The following is a 16,200-nucleotide window of genomic DNA, read 5'->3' as shown; positions in this document are numbered from 1 at the left end:
GCTAGTAAGCATAGCATGCCATCAATATTAGTGTCAGGGTTCAGTGCCTGTGCATTGAATGAATTCCAAGTTGGGCCTGTCACTGAACTGCCTTGTCTTCTCTCTCTGCTCCATTTTTGTCCTGCATTTCTTTTAGACAGGAACAAAGATAGGTTATATTTTTTGTAGGTAGTTTGGTAAGCCCATCCCTTCACTAGGAACCCTGTCTATTAGAGGTGGTCCCTTCAGGTTCCATGTTCCCACTGTTGGGCATTTTGGCTAAGGCCATCCATATTGAGCCATGAGAGTCTCTCTTATATCCTAGGACTCTGGGGGACTTTCTAGAGGTTCCTCCTGTACCTAGCCCCTGCAGTTTCATATTTCCATTTATACTCCTGGCTCTCTGCACTCTCTTCTGTCTACTCCAAATGCCTGATATTGCCCCCTTTCCACTCCCTCTCCCTTTTCCCAGTAAGGTCTCTCCCTCCATCTGCCACCTGTGATTATTTTCTTTGCTTTTCTAAGTGGTATTGAAGAATCCTCACTTGGGCCGTTCTTCTTAAACTTCTTATGGTCTGTGAGATGTATCACGGGTACTCTGTACTTTTTGGTTAATATCCACTTGTCAGTGAGTACAGGTCATTTTGGATATTCATAACCTCACTCAGAATATTTTCTAATTCCATCCATTTGCCTGCAAAATTTATGATGTCCTTGTTTTTAATAGTTGAATAGTTTTCCATTGTGTAAATGAGTCACCTTTTCTATATCCATTCTTTGGTTGAAGGACATCCGCTTTTTTTCCAGGTTCTGCCTATGACAAGTAAGGCTGCTATGAACATATGGAGTAAGTGAGTCATCAGAGAAATGCAACTCAATATTACCCTGAGATTTCACCTTATACTTAGAATGGCTAAGATCAAAAACTCAAGTGAGAGCACATTGTAGTCAAGATATAGACAAAAAAGAAGACATCAGAGGTGGGATTGCAAACTCATGCATGCACCTTAGAAATCAATCTGCAAGGTCCTCAGAAAGCTGGACATAGTTTATTTTATTGATATATTTTTATTTACATTTCAAATAATTTCCCCTTTCTGGGTCCCCACTCCCCAAAAGTCCCATAAGCCCTCTTCTGTCTCCCTATTCTTCCATCCACCCCTTCCCATTTCCCTGTTCTGGAATTCCCCTATACTGTTGCACTGAGTCTTTCCAGAACCAGGGGCCACTCCTCCATTCTTTTTGGACATCATTTAATTTGTGGATTATGTCCTGGATATTCAAAGTTTCTAGGCTAATATCCACTTATCAGTGAGTGCATACCATGATTGATCTTTTGAGACTGGGTTACCTCACTTAGTATGATGTTCTCCAGCTCCATCCATTTGTCTAAGAATTTCATGAATTCATTGTTTCTCATGGCTGAATAGTAGTACTCCATTGTGTAAATATACCACATTTTTGTATCCATTCCTCCGTTGAAGGACACCTAGGATCTTTCCAGCTTCTGGCTACTACAAATAGGGCTGCTATGAACATAGTGGAGCACGTGTCCTTATTGCATGCTGAAGAATCCTCTGGATATATGCCCAGGAGTGGTATAACAGGGTCCTCAGGAAGTGACATGCCCAGTTTTCTAAGGAACAGCCAGACTGAATTCCAAAGTGGTTGCACCATCGTGCAATCCCACCAGCAGTGGAGGAGTGTTCCTCTTTCTCCACATCCTCGCCAACACCTGCTGTCTCCTGAGTTTTTAACCTTAGCCATTCTGACTGGTGTGAGGTGAAATCTCAGGGTTGTTTTGATTTGCATTTCCCTAATGATTAATGATGTTGAACATTTCTTAAGGTGTTTCTCAGCTCTCCGAAGTTCTTCATGTGAAAATTCTTTGTTTAGATCCGTACCCCACTTTTTAATGGGGTTAATTGTTTCTCTGGGTTCTATTTTCTTGAGTTCTTTGTATATATTAGATATTAACCCTCTGTTAGATTTAGGGTTCGTGAAGATCCTTTCCCAGTCTGTTGGTTGAAGTTTTTTCCTTTTGACGATGTCCTTTGCCTTACAGAAACTTTGTAGTTTTATGAGGTCCCGTTTGCCAATTCTTGATCTTAGAGCATAAGCTATTGGTGTTCTATTCAGGAACTTTTCCCCTGTGCCCATGTCCTCCAGGGTCTTCCCCAGTTTCTTTTCGATTAGTTTCAGTGTGTCAGGTTTTATGTGGAAGTCCTTGATCCATTTGGAGTTCAGCTTGGTACAAGGAGATAAGAATGGATCGATTCTCATTCTTCTGCATGCTGACCTCCAATGAAACCAGCACCATTTGTTGAAAAGACTATGTTTTTTCCACTGGATGCTTTCAACTCCTTTGTTGAAGACCAAGTGACCATAGGTGTGTTGGTTCATTTCTGTGTCTTGAATCCTATTCCATTGATCCGCTTGCCTGATATTGTACCAATACCATGCAGTATTTATCACTATTGCTCTGTAGTAGAGTTTAAAGTCTGGGATACTGAATCCCCCTGAAGTTCTTTTACTGTTGAGAATAGTTTTAGCTATCCTGGTTTTTTTTTTGTTTTTTGTTTTGTTTTTTTTTTTGTTTTTTTTTTTTTTTTTGTTATTCCAGATGAATTTGAGAATTGCTCTTTCTAGCTCTATGAAGAACTGGGTTGGGATTTTTATGGGGATAGCAATGAATCTGTAGATTGCCTTTGGCAAGATGGCCATTTTAACTATATTAATCCTGCCAATCCACGAGCATGGAGGATTTTTCCATTTTCTGATATCTTCTTCGATTTCCTTCTTCAGAGATCCGAAGTTCTTGTCATATAGGTCTTTCACTTGCTTGGTTAGAGTCACCCCAAGATACTTTATGCTGTTTGTAGCTATTGTGAAGGGAGTCATTTCCCTAATTTCTTTCTCAGTCTGCTTGTCCTTTGAGTATATGAAGGCTACTGATTTGCCGTGGTTGATTTTGTAGCCAGCCACTTTGCTGAAGTTGTTTATCAGCTGAAGGAGTTCTCTAGTAGAGTTTTTGGGGTCGCTTAAGTATACGATCATATCATCTGCAAATAGTGATAGTTTGACTTCTTCCTTTCAAATTTGTATCCCTTTGACTTCCTTATGTTGTCTAATTGCTCTAGCTAGGACTTCAAGAACTATATTGAAAAGATATGGAGAGAGGGGGCAGCCTTGTCTAGTCCCTGATTTTAGTGGGATTGCTTCAAGTTTCTCTCCATTTAGTTTGATGTTGGCTACCCGTTTGCTGTATATTGCTTTTACTATGTTTCGATATGGGCCTTGAATTCCTGTCCTTTCCAAGACTTTTAGCATGAAAGGATGCTGAATTTTGTCAAATGCTTTTTCAGCATCTAATGAAATGATCATGTTTTTTTTTTCTTGGAGTTTGTTTATGTAGTGGATAGCATTTATGGATTTCCTTATGTTGAACCATCCCTGCATCCCTGGGATGAAACCTACTTGATCATGGTCGATGATCGTTTTGATGTGTTCTTGGATTTGGTGGGCAAGAATTTTATTTAGTATTTTTGCATCGATATTCATAAGGGAAATTGGCCTTAAATTCTCTTTCTTAGTTGGGTCTTTGGGTGGTTTTGGTATCAGCGTAATAGTGGCTTCGAAGAAGGAGTTGGGTAGTGTTCCTTCTGTTTCTATTTGGTGGAAAAGTTAGAAGAGTATTGGTGTTAAGTCTTCTTTGAAGATCTGATAGAATTCTGCACTGAAACCATCTGGTCCTGTGCTTTTTTTGGCCGGAAGGCTATCTATGACCCTTTCTATTTCTTCTGTTTCTATTTCTATTTCGTCTGTTTAGATGGTCTATTTGATCCTGGTTTAATTTTGGTAATTGGTATCTGTCTAAGAAAATGTCCATTTCCTCCAGATTCTCCAGTTGTGTTGAGTACAGGTTTTTGTAGTAGGATCTGATGATTTTTTGAATTTCCTCGGTTTCTGTTGTAATATCTCTGTTTTCATTTCTAATTTTGTTAATTTGGATACTTTCTCTGTGCCCTTTGGTTAGTCTGGCTAAGGGTTTATCTATCTTGTTGATTTTTTCAAAGAACCAGCTTTTGGTCTTGTTGATTCTTTGTATGGTTCTCTTGGTTTCGACTTGATTGAGTTCAGCCCTGAGTTTGATGATTTCCTGTCTTCTTCTCCTCCTGGGTGAATTACCTTCTTTTTGTTCCAGGGCTTTCAGTTGTTCCGTTAATCTTCTAGTGTATGCTCTCTCGAATTTCTTTTTGGAGGCACTCAAAGCTATGAGTTTTCCTCTTAGCACTGCTTTCATTGTGTCCCATCGATTTGTGTATGTTGTGCCTTCATTTTCATTAAATTCTAAGAAATCTTTGATTTCTTTCTTTATTTCTTCCTTGACCAAGGTATCATTGAGTAGAGTATTGTTCAGTTTCCATGTGTATGTGTGCTTTCTGTTGTTTTTACTGTTACTAAAGACCACTTTTACTCCATAGTGATCTGATAGGAGGCATGGGATTATTTCAATCTTCTTATATTTATTGAGGTCTGTCTTGTGACCAACTATATGATCTATTTTGGAGAAGGTATCATGAGGTGCTGAGAAAAAGGTATATTCTTTTGTTTTGGGATGAAAAGTTCTACATATATATGTTAACTCCAATTGGTTCAAAGCTTCAATTAGTTTCATTGTCTCCCTGTTTAGTTTCTGTTTTCCTGATCGGTCCATTGGTGAGAGTGGAGTGTTGAAGTCACCCACAATTATTTTGTTAGGTGCAATGTGTACTTTGAGCTTTAGTAAAATTTCTTTTATGAATGAGGGCGCCCTTGTGTTTGGGGCATATATGTTCAGGATTGAGAGTTCTTCTTGTTGGATTTTTCCTATGACCAGCAAGTAGTGACCTTCCATGTCTCTTTTGATGACATTAGGTTGGAAGTAAATTTTATCTGAAATTAGAATGGCAACTCCAGCTTGTTTCCTGGGACCATTTGCTTATAGAATTATCTTCCAGCCTTTTACTCTAAGGTAGTTTTTGCCTTTGACACTGAGGTGTGTTTCCTGTATGCAGCAAAATGTAGGGTCCTGTTAATGTAACCAGTCTGTTAGTCTATGTCTTTTTATTGGGGAATTGAGTCCATTGATGTTAAGAGATATCAAGGAGTAGTGGTTATTGCTTCCTATCATTTTTGATTTTAATTTTATACGTGTGTGGTTATCTTCTTTGGGTTTGATGAGAGAAGCTTAATATCCTGCTCTTTACAGGGTATAGTTTCCTTCATTGTAATGGTGTTTTCCCCCATTATCCTTTGTAAGGCTGGGTTTGTAGAAAGATATTGTGTAAATTTGGTTTTTTCATGGAATATCTTGGTTTCTCCATCTATAGTAATTGAGAGTTTCGCAGGGTATAGTAGTTTCGGCTGGCATTTGTGTTCTCTTAGAGTCTTCATGAGCTCTGCCCAGGATCTTCTAGCTTTCATGGTCTCTGGTGAGAAATCTGGTGTAATTCTGATAGGTCTTCCTTTATATGTTACTTGCCCTTTTTCTCTTACTGCCCTAAGTATTCTTTCTTTGTTTAGTACATTTGTGGTTTTGATTATTATGTGACAGGAGGTATTTCTGTTCTGATCCAGTCTGTTTGGAGTTCTGTAGGCTTCTTGTATATTCATGGGCATCTCACTCTTTAGGTTAGGGAAGTTTTCTTCCATAATTTTGTTGAAGATATTTGCTGGCCCTTTAAGTTGTAAATCTTCACTCTCATCAGTGCTCATAATCCTTAGATTTGGCTTTCTCCTTGTGTCCTGGATTTCCTGGATATTTTGGGTTACAAGCTTTTTGCATTTTGCATTTTCTTTAACTGTTGAGTCCATGGTTTCTATGGTATCTTCGGCATCTGACATTGTATAAGTGATTTTTGCATTTCCTCCTTATTGGCTTTTGTATTCTCCTGAATTTCTTTCAATGATTTTTGTGTTTCCCTTGTAAGGGCTTATAATTTTTGATCCATTTTCTCCTGAATTTCTATAAGTATGTCCTTCATGTGTTCCTGTACCAGCATCATGACCAGTGATTTTAAATCCAACTCTTGTTTTTCTGGTGTGTTGGGGTATCCAGGACTTGCTATTGTTGGAGAATTGTGTTCAGATGCTGCCATAATGCGTTGGTTTCTGTTACTAACGTTCCTATGTTTGCCTTTAGCCATCTGGTTCTCCCAGGTGTTAGATGATCTTATTGTCACTGGCTGGTGCTTCAACCTACTGTGGATCTTTAAGGTTATCTCTGCAACATGGATGACTGGGTTTCTTCTGGCACAGATTACTAATATGCTCCCTTCCTCTTTTGTGCCTTTGGAGCCCTTCTCTGTCTTGCCTCAAGCAATGTTATACTTAGGTTGTCAAGGTTAACCAGGTGTTCTCCGTCTGCTCTATTATGGAGCGAAGATGTTGTGGTGGGTGTCACTCCCTCTGTTGATTCTCACATAGGACACAGGTCCTGCGATGGACTGGCTTGCAGATGAACTGCCTATGAGCTTAGTTCCTGAGTGCAGGCAGACCCCTGGAAATATGCACCACCAGAAATCTAAAGCTCAGAGTGGTACCGTACCTTGTGATCCTTTTCTGTCCAGGACACTCCCTGAGCAGGACACGGGCCCCAAGCCAGGCGGGCTGGTAGAAAAACCCACCTGTGTGTTCAGTTCCTGAGTGCACGCAGACCCCTGGTGGTTTGCACCACCAGAAATCTAAAGCTCACGGTGATACAGTATCTAGTGACCCTTTCCTGTCCCCGGCAGGCAGCAATAAATAAGTAAATAAATAAATAAATAAAATAAATAAATAAAATAAAAAAAATCAAAACTGGACATAGTTATGCCTGAATACTACTCTTGGGAATATACGAAAAATATGCTCCACCATAACAGAGGGACATATGCTCTTGTCATCTTTCTCTATCCTCAGATCACCTTTGACTTCACTTTTGAGTTGTTTTTAGCTTCTAATGACTTAATTTTCATTTACACACTCTCATCCCCTTGAGCTTTTCTCCTTTCTTCCCAATTAATATTTTATAGCAAAATTGCAGTAAAGAGGATTTTATGCAGTCAATTTCAACATGCATTTCTATGACCACTGTCTTATCCAGAACTGAGTAGCTGAACTATCAAGGACTCCATCAGTATTTGCTTTTTATTCCTCAAGATTTTAACAATAGTAAACGAATGAACATCACTCTAGTAAACAAAACTTGAATAACCACTACATTGTTCTCCCTTTCAAAATAAGAAAAACATTATTTTACCAATTATGGAATTTACCTCAGTCTTTATAGTGATAAGTTATTTTAAAGTAAATTAAACTACTGACATATAATATGGACTTGATCATGTGTAAAAACTTATATGCAAAGAATCTTACACTTAACATTTGAGAAAATATTCTCTATATATAGACAATTATTCATACTTTAGGAGATATAAGATTTAGTTTCAAGAATATATCCTTCAAGAATATTCTAATGGAAAAAATATATTAGCGACTATCATGTGACTAAAATTTTACATATTTCTAGAATGACAAGCAGGTTCGTTACAATATCAGTTGGTAGTGTAAAGGTGGAAAAGCATACAATTTTTTAGTAATAATGGAATAGACAGATTTTGACACATTCACACATTAAATATAGATATCTTGGGTAAAACTTGGGAATAAATGATAAAATCAATTTGAAGAATATTTGAATACATCTATTAGTGCATTTTAGATACTTATACATATGTATAACTTTTAATTAATCCACTAAAAAGCAATAATTCATTACATTAACACAATGATACCTCTTTGTATTGCAGTGGAAAAACAAGCAACACCACAAACACTTGTCTGATACCATGTCATTAAAGTTATGGGTTGCCCATGCTCCAAGGGTTGCCCCTACACACATCCTCATTTATCAGCACTATTGATTAGCAAATTATAAAACATTTTGGAAAAATCATAACCAAGTTAACTTTAAGAATTAACAATTAAATTTAGTATGGTTCCAGAGGGTTGGAATCCATGGCTATCATGGTGGGGAGCACTGCAGTAAGTAGGCAGGCATAGAATTGGCACAATGACTGAGAACTTATATTTTGATCCACAAGACCAAAGCAGAGTGGGTTTTTTCTTAAATATGTGACTTTATTTATGTATAAATATAAATTATATAATGTCCAGAATAACAAATCCTGACTTCTGTAGATGAACTGAAAGTCATTAACACAAAAGTTATTAGGTTACTTTTTGTCGGTTTCACTTCCATGAGTTGTTAATTTCTTTTGGAGTTGTTGCTATCCTTTTTTATTGGTTATTTTATTATGTACATTTCAGGTGTCAGCCCCTTTCCAGGTTTCCCCTTCACAAATCCCCATCACATCTCCCCTCTCCATGCTTCTATGAGGGTGATTCCCCACCAACCCATCCACTCCTGACTCACCACCCTAGAATTCCCCTACACTGGGGCATCTAGCCTTCACAGAACCAAGGGCTTCTCCTCCCATTTATGATAGATGAGGCTATCCTCTGTTACATATGCAGCTGGGGCCATGGATCCCTCCATGCATACTATTTGGTTGGTGGTGTCTGGTTGATCGATATTGTTGTTCTTCCTATGGGGTTGCAAACCCCTTCAGCTCCTTCAGACCTTCCCCTAACTCTTCAATTGGGGTCCCCTGCTCAATTAAATGTTTGGCTGTGAGCATCTGCACTGGTATTGGTCAGGCTCTGGCCGAGCCTCTCAGGAGACAGCTCTATAGGGCTCCTTTCAGCAAGTAATTCTTGGCATCAGCAATAGTGTCTGAGTTTGGCGTCAACATTGTATTACCTGAAGACTCTGCTATACCACTCCTGGGAATATACCCAAAAGATGTTCCAACGAATATCAAGAACATAAGCTCTACTATGACCTTAGTTATAATAACCAGAAGCTTAAAACAACCCAGATGTCCCTCAACAGAGGAATGAATACAGAAAATGTGGTACATTTACACAATGGAGTACTACTTAGCTATTAAAAGCAATAGCTTCATGAAATTCTCAGGCAAATGGATGGAACTAGAAAATATCATCCTGAGTGAAGTAACCCAGTCACAAAAGAATACACATGATACATATGCACTGATGAGTGGATATTAGACAGAGTGGGCTTTGAAACCCAGATGTTTACCCTCAATGACACACCTCTTCCAACAACTTCAGTCCTCTAATCCTTCCCAAACAGTTCTACCAACTGGAAACTACATATTCAAATATATAAGGATGTGGAGGCCTTTGTCATTCAAACCAGAAGAGTAAGGAATCTAGAACCAGTTAGGCTGGGTTCCTATCCAGACCTGTAGATTTAGACTACTTGTCTTAAATCAAAGATAGAAATATTGTCTCTCATTTATTATGGCTTGACAATTTAATGAGATGCTTATGTTTTTAAATGTTTCACATAATTATTGCCATTAATAGAAATTTAATTAATATAATTTTTATGATCAGCTTGTAAACATGACCTGGTCTCCATCTTTTGAACATGATTGTTGAAAGAAAAAGAAAATTAAATTAACAGGCTGAAATTTAGAAATGTTAATAGATAGGTTGAATCTCTTCATTCACTCCATTCTAAATAAATACCCATTGTTGACAAGGTTCTTAACTGGAAGAGCTGACCTCTTTTCTTGTTTAATTAGCATAAATTCTCATGCATAGGTGTACTTGGTAAGCTATTTTCCATCAACTGAAACATAATGCTATGTGTATGAAGCTTATCAAATTAAAGAGATTAATCACTGATACTTGCAAATTTTTAATATGAATAGATAAAAATGAATGAAAACTACTTATTAGTGCACTAATGATCTGCATAGTTAATACTGAAACAGAAATGAGTAATCAAATGAAAAGTAAAACTCATTAATCTTCTGTCAATATCAGCAGGATTATATATTTATGGGTTAGAGGAACTGTAGCCAAAGGCTCTATAAGTACATAACATTAAATTTGCTGAATTTGAGTCTGTTTCCCTAATTTATACCTTTTTCTTTTTTCACATTTGAAAATACAGCAGAAGTGAAGGTTAAGGAAGTGACAGGGAAGAATTTCTTAGGAATAATAAACGAAGAAGACAGTGCCTGCCTGGCCTAGTTACCAGATTTCTGCTGAGTTGGCATTCCTTCCAGCCTGCCCTGTGAACACATGCTTTTGTGTTTATTCCCCAGGTTTTTCTCATTTCAGCTTCTACATGCTACTTTCTGTAATTCCCCAAGGACCACCTGGCCTCCTTTCCAGACTAAATGCTTGAGTCACTATGGAAGGCGAGCCAGTAGCCACCTGCACTTTGAGATTTCCTCCCCCAACTTCTATAAAGCAGCTGCAGGGCCCACAGACCAATAAAACACAGCCACTTATTGGGGCTGGATCCTCACTCTTCCATTTCACTCTGAAGGTGTGAATCTGTAGAAATCCTTGGGCATCTTTGTTTCTGTTTCGAATCAGAGGATGTCTAAAGGGCATTTAAATTGTCCCAGAACCAAATTTAAAGCAACATACAATTTTATTTTACAGTAAAATCTACAGTAAGGAATAAGTTTCTCATCTTTGTGTGGATATGGGCATTTTCCAAAGACAATGAAACAAAACAAAAACTTGCTGAATGTTAGGAGTACATATGTACATAGCTACAAAATAACTCAGGAAGTCATTTTGAAGACAGCTGCTGTCTACATTTGAATATAACTAATGCTAAGTTCAAAATTTTTTATTTTGGAAAAATTAATGTAGTGATTTTATTGCAAATATGTAAATGAAATACATTTATGGAACCACAGGAGTGATGCAAGGTTCAGCACATGCTTTGTGGCACAAAAATCTAGGCAACTGCATATCTGGTATTTTGAGGGTTTTTTTCATCTTTCAGTTTCACTTTTTTTAAAGACAAGTTCTTACTCCATGTAGCCTTGAATGGCAAGTAATTCACTGCTAAGACCAGACTGGCTTCAAACTCACAGAGACTGACCTGCCTCTGCCTCCTATATGCTGGGATTGAAGGTGTATACCATGACTGTAGGTACCTGAGGTCTGCGACGCCAGGCAAAGCAATGTATAGGTCCGTTGCCTAGGCAACGGCTGCCATCTACCCAGAATTCCATAGCCCACCTTTACCTGTAATTACGTCACCACCACTATATAACTGAGCAGCGTTCCTTTCCTCTCTCTCTTTCTTTCTCTTCCCACTTCCTTTCCCGCCGGCTAAGCCCCCCCTTCTTCTTTTTTTTTTTAATTTTTTTATTCGATATAATTTATTTACATTTCAAATGATTTCCCTTTTCTAGCCCCCCCACTCCCCGAAAGTCCCGTAAGCCCCCTTCTCTTCCCCTGTCCTCCCACCCACCCCTTCCCACTTCCCCATTCTGGTTTTGCTGAATACTGTTTCACTGAGTCTTTCCAGAACCAGGGGCCACTCCTCCTTTCTTCTTGTACCTCATTTGATGTGTGGATTATGTTTTGGGTATTCCAGTTTTCTAGGTTAATATCCACTTATTAGTGAGTGCATACCATGATTCACCTTTTGAGTCTGGGTTACCTCACTTAGTATGATGTTCTCTAGCTCCATCCATTTGCCTAAGAATTTCATGAATTCATTGTTTCTAATGGCTGAATAGTACTCCATTGTGTAGATATACCACATTTTTTGCATCCACTCTTCTGTTGAGGGATACCTGGGTTTTTTCCAGCATCTGGCAATTATAAATAGGGCTGCTATGAACATAGTGGAGCATGTATCCTTATTACATGGTGGGGAGTCTTCTGGGTATATGCCCAGGAGTGGTATAGCAGGATCTTCTGGAAGTGAGGTGCCCAGTTTTCGGAGGAACGGCCAGACTGCTTTCCAGAGTGGTTGTACCAATTTGCAACCCCACCAGCAGTGGAGGAGTGTTCCTCTTTCTCCACACCCTCTCCAACACCTGCTGTCTCCTGAATTTTTAATCTTAGCCATTCTGACTGGTGTAAGATGAAATCTTAGGGTTGTTTTGATTTGCATTTCCCTAATGACTAATGAAGTTGAGCATTATCAAATTCATCTGGAACAACAAAAAACCCAGGATAGCTAAAACTATTCTCAGCAACAAAAGAAAATCTGGGGGAATCAGTATCCCTGACCTCAAGCAATACTACAGAGCAATAGTGTTAAAAACTGCATGGTATTGGTACAGTGACAGGCAGGAGGATCAATGGAACAGGATTGAAGATCCAGAAATGAACCCACACACCTATGGCCACTTGATCCTCGACAAAGAGGCTGAAAACATCCAATGGAAAAAAGATAGCCTTTTCAACAAATGGTGCTGTTTCAACTGGAGGTCAGCATGCAGAAGAATGCGAATTGATCCATCCTTGTCTCCTTGTACTAAGCTCAAATCCAAATGTATCAAGGACCTCCACATAAAGCCAGACACTCTGAAGCTAATAGAAAAGAAACTGGGGAAGACCCTTGAGGACATCGGTACAGGGAGAAAGTTTCTGAACAGAACACCAATAGCGTATGCTCTAAGAGCAAGAATTGACAAATGGGACCTCATAAAATTACAAAGTTTCTGTAAGGCAAAGGACACCATCAAGAGGACAAATCGGCAACCAACAAATTGGGAAAAGATCTTCACCAATCCTACATCAGATAGAGGGCTAATATCCAATATATATAAAGAATTCAAGAAGTTAGACTCCAGAAAACCGAACAACCCTATTAAAAAATGGGGTACAGAGTTAAACAAGGAATTCTCACCTGAAGAACTTCGGATGGTGGAGAAGCACCCCCCCTTCTTAAATAAAGTCCACGTGGAGCTATTTGGTCTAGGGTGCCTCATTGCGGTTCATGGTTCCACCGCGGCCCGCGGCCCAGCGCCCGGGGTGCGCATGTGTGGCCCGGCCGGCAGCAGCAGCCACAGAAATCAACGCAGAAACCAACAGCCGCAGAAACCAACAATGACACTTGGCCATATTATAAGTAAATTATCAATTAATTAACACAGAGGTATTGTGAAAATTAAGGGTGAAATGTCATTATTAAAAATATTCAATATAACAATTAAAAATTATTTCTTCAAGTTCAGTCATTATTAGAGGTATATATTAAGTGTGAGTGATGAGTTTGTGTGAACATATATATAGACATATAGAGGCCATTTTTTTGCATGTTAGGTGATATATTGAAGGTATATATTCTCTTTAAGTTGGAAGTTTAATGTGTAAGTACTATCGCATTACCACAGTTACTTTTAGATTAGATACTAATTCAGCAAAGAACATAAGAATAAAATTTAAATATGTGTTGTAATTTCCTGGTATGACTCACAAAAGGAACTATTATTGACTGAAATTCTATATATTTCTTTAAAAAAGTAATTAAAGACTCAGTGCAGCAGTATAAGGGCAATACCAGAACAGGGAAGTGGAAAGGGATGGATGGGGGAACGGGGGAGGGAAGAGGTCTTAGGGGACTTTCAGGAAGTGGGAAGCCAGGAAAGGGGAAATCATTTGAAATGTAAATGAAAAATGTATCGAATTAAAAAAAAGTAAAAAAACAAAGTAATTTTAAGGCAGTCATGGAGGTACATTCTTTACTCTCAGCATATGAGTAGTAGGTATATCTCAGTGAGTTTCAAGTCAGCTAGTGTGGTCTATGTAGCAAGTTCTAGGATGGCCAGTATTACATGGAGATACTATAAAAAAATTGGATTTGTAAATTTTATGTATTTAAAAGTGTATGCTACATTTACATTATCAAGTAAAATTCTCTAAGTTGTTTTTATTTCTACTTTTCTCAGTTGAGAAGCAATAAATTACTTGGATATTCTTTTCCTTTAAATACATAGTCTTGCTAATGTAACTCTGGCTTGCCTGGAATGGGAAAGCAGATGTAGGATACCTGGAAAATATACTGTGGACATGGTAGGAACTGTCCTTCTAACCTGGAATGCAATGAAAGTTTCCATTGTATCAACAGCATGATCAGAATAAAGATTGTCTACACACAAGACTACATAAAGTACCTAGGGAATGAGAGAAGATAATAAAAAAGATTTTCAAGAATAATCACTTGGGTAACACAATATTTAAAGCATGAAAGGGCAAGAAGGAGGGATTAAAAACATAAAGGAAGAACTAGTCACAGAAATACAAAGAAAATAAAAAACAACTATTGATCTTCCTATTCTGAAAGCTCACTTAGGGGATGCTTTGAGGAAAAGCATAGTCAGACTTCATAGGTTGGGAGAGGTCCAAAGAGGCTCATAGGTCTAATGGCTTAACCACAATGCCTGTATGAAATTTTCATAACTTAGCTAAAATATATTTTTGTCAGGCTCTGGGTAGGTTTTCTTTTCATGGAAACTCGAGATTAAATGTATTTTTATGTGCCTATGTTTAATGTCATGGCCTGGTATCAAAGGAAAAACCCACCTAATATTACAGGCAAGAGGTGAATGAATTTGGAATGTAAACAAAGAATGTAGAAAATAAAAAAAATAAATTAAATAAAATGGTGTGAAATGTGAAAAAAACAATAAAAAACAAATAAAAGCCTATGACTTCAGGGAGCACCACCAATAAAAGGTACTTTAGTTCAAAAAAAAAGAGGTAAGTGTATTTATTTAACTAAGCTTGCCTTGATAAGAATTAGTATTGATTAAATAAAGGCTACACCCATTGAGCATGTATGAAGAAATGGCATACTTGTAGAATGGTCAAAATATACACTTTTTTACTTTCGCCGTCAAAATCCATCAAGGAACTTGATTACTATTATATTTCTATAAGTCACTTCAAAGTCAAACATGTTTTAGATACTCTGTGAGCATATCATCTTAAAAAAAAACTAGAGTCACATATATTTGATTATATGCTTATTTTGGGTCAAAAGAGAAGGTGTCTCGGCTATGAGGGCACAAGCTTATCTGGCAGCACTATTTGCTTAGTAGGTGTGGTTCCTACCAGTCTTTGAAGATAAGTATATGTTTTGACTATTCTAATAGACTAATAATAAGTGGCAAATATTCATTTGATAAAGTCCAACACTCTCCCTTGTTTGATTTATTGTTACATGATATTTGTTACAATATAACTATTAATAAATTTAGAAAAACACATACTATTTTGACATTTAGCATGTAGTAGGTATCATAATCTAAGCTCATTACTTAATACTATAGAAAACATGATTTTTCTTATACATTTGACTAAGCCACATAGATAAGTTAATTTGAATGGTCCCTAGAAAAATTCAAAGTTATATTTTCAAATACATTCAAAAGTATAATTTCTTGGGATACATACAAATCACATTAAGCTGAATAATACATTTAAGATGTTTTATTGACATTTAGGTATGTAGATTTTACATAAAATATTCTATTTAATAATACTTTACATATTTTTAGAAGCTTATGTAAGGCTGTTAGAATTCTTTCTCCATGTAATACATGATATTTTATTAACTATATGGCATAATTTTTTTCCTGATTTATGAAGTTTGGACTATAACTGATTGAGGACTAATTATAATAATCTGCTTTGGGATAATTACCCTGAGTGACACCCCGAGCCCAGCTGGAACAGAACAACAGTGGCAATATGCTTAAGGTCATTGGATTTGTACAGCATATACCAGCTGTGCTCTAGAGTCCGTACTGGCTGCCTACTCATTTCCAAATACAATTCATACTGTTGACATTTTGATTTATAATGATGTCAAAGTCCTGAGTGCTACTTAGTAAATACCCAAGCAAATGAATGTTCTGTTGTGTTATTCTGAAATTTAGTTACTTTCTAATCATTTCTTAAAAAACTCTCTAGTCTTCAAGATTTATCTCAGATACTATCCTGAGTTCAAAGATAAATTCAACAAATTTTAATGTGATTTTTTTCAGTAGTTTAATGGGATTTCTGGAGTAGTTCCAACATGACTTTAGGCTCTGCATGAGACAAATTGGACAAGCCAATCAAGTCAATCACTAAAATCAGTTCATTGTTAGATGAGCATGTGGGAAAACTTTCACCACAGTGTATACTTAGAAGCAATACCTTGACTCTAAACCATAAACTTTCCAAAATTTTTGAGTAAAGAAATCAAATCAAAATCTATCAGAAAATCATCCCTAGGTTTACAAGCCGCTATCAATATTTTTAAATTTTTATTTCTTGTCTTCATCTTCATTA

This window comes from Apodemus sylvaticus, chromosome 18 (assembly GCF_947179515.1).
Source record: "Apodemus sylvaticus chromosome 18, mApoSyl1.1, whole genome shotgun sequence".
NCBI classification, from domain to species: domain Eukaryota; kingdom Metazoa; phylum Chordata; class Mammalia; order Rodentia; family Muridae; genus Apodemus; species Apodemus sylvaticus.
This window is presented reverse-complemented; position numbering follows the sequence as displayed.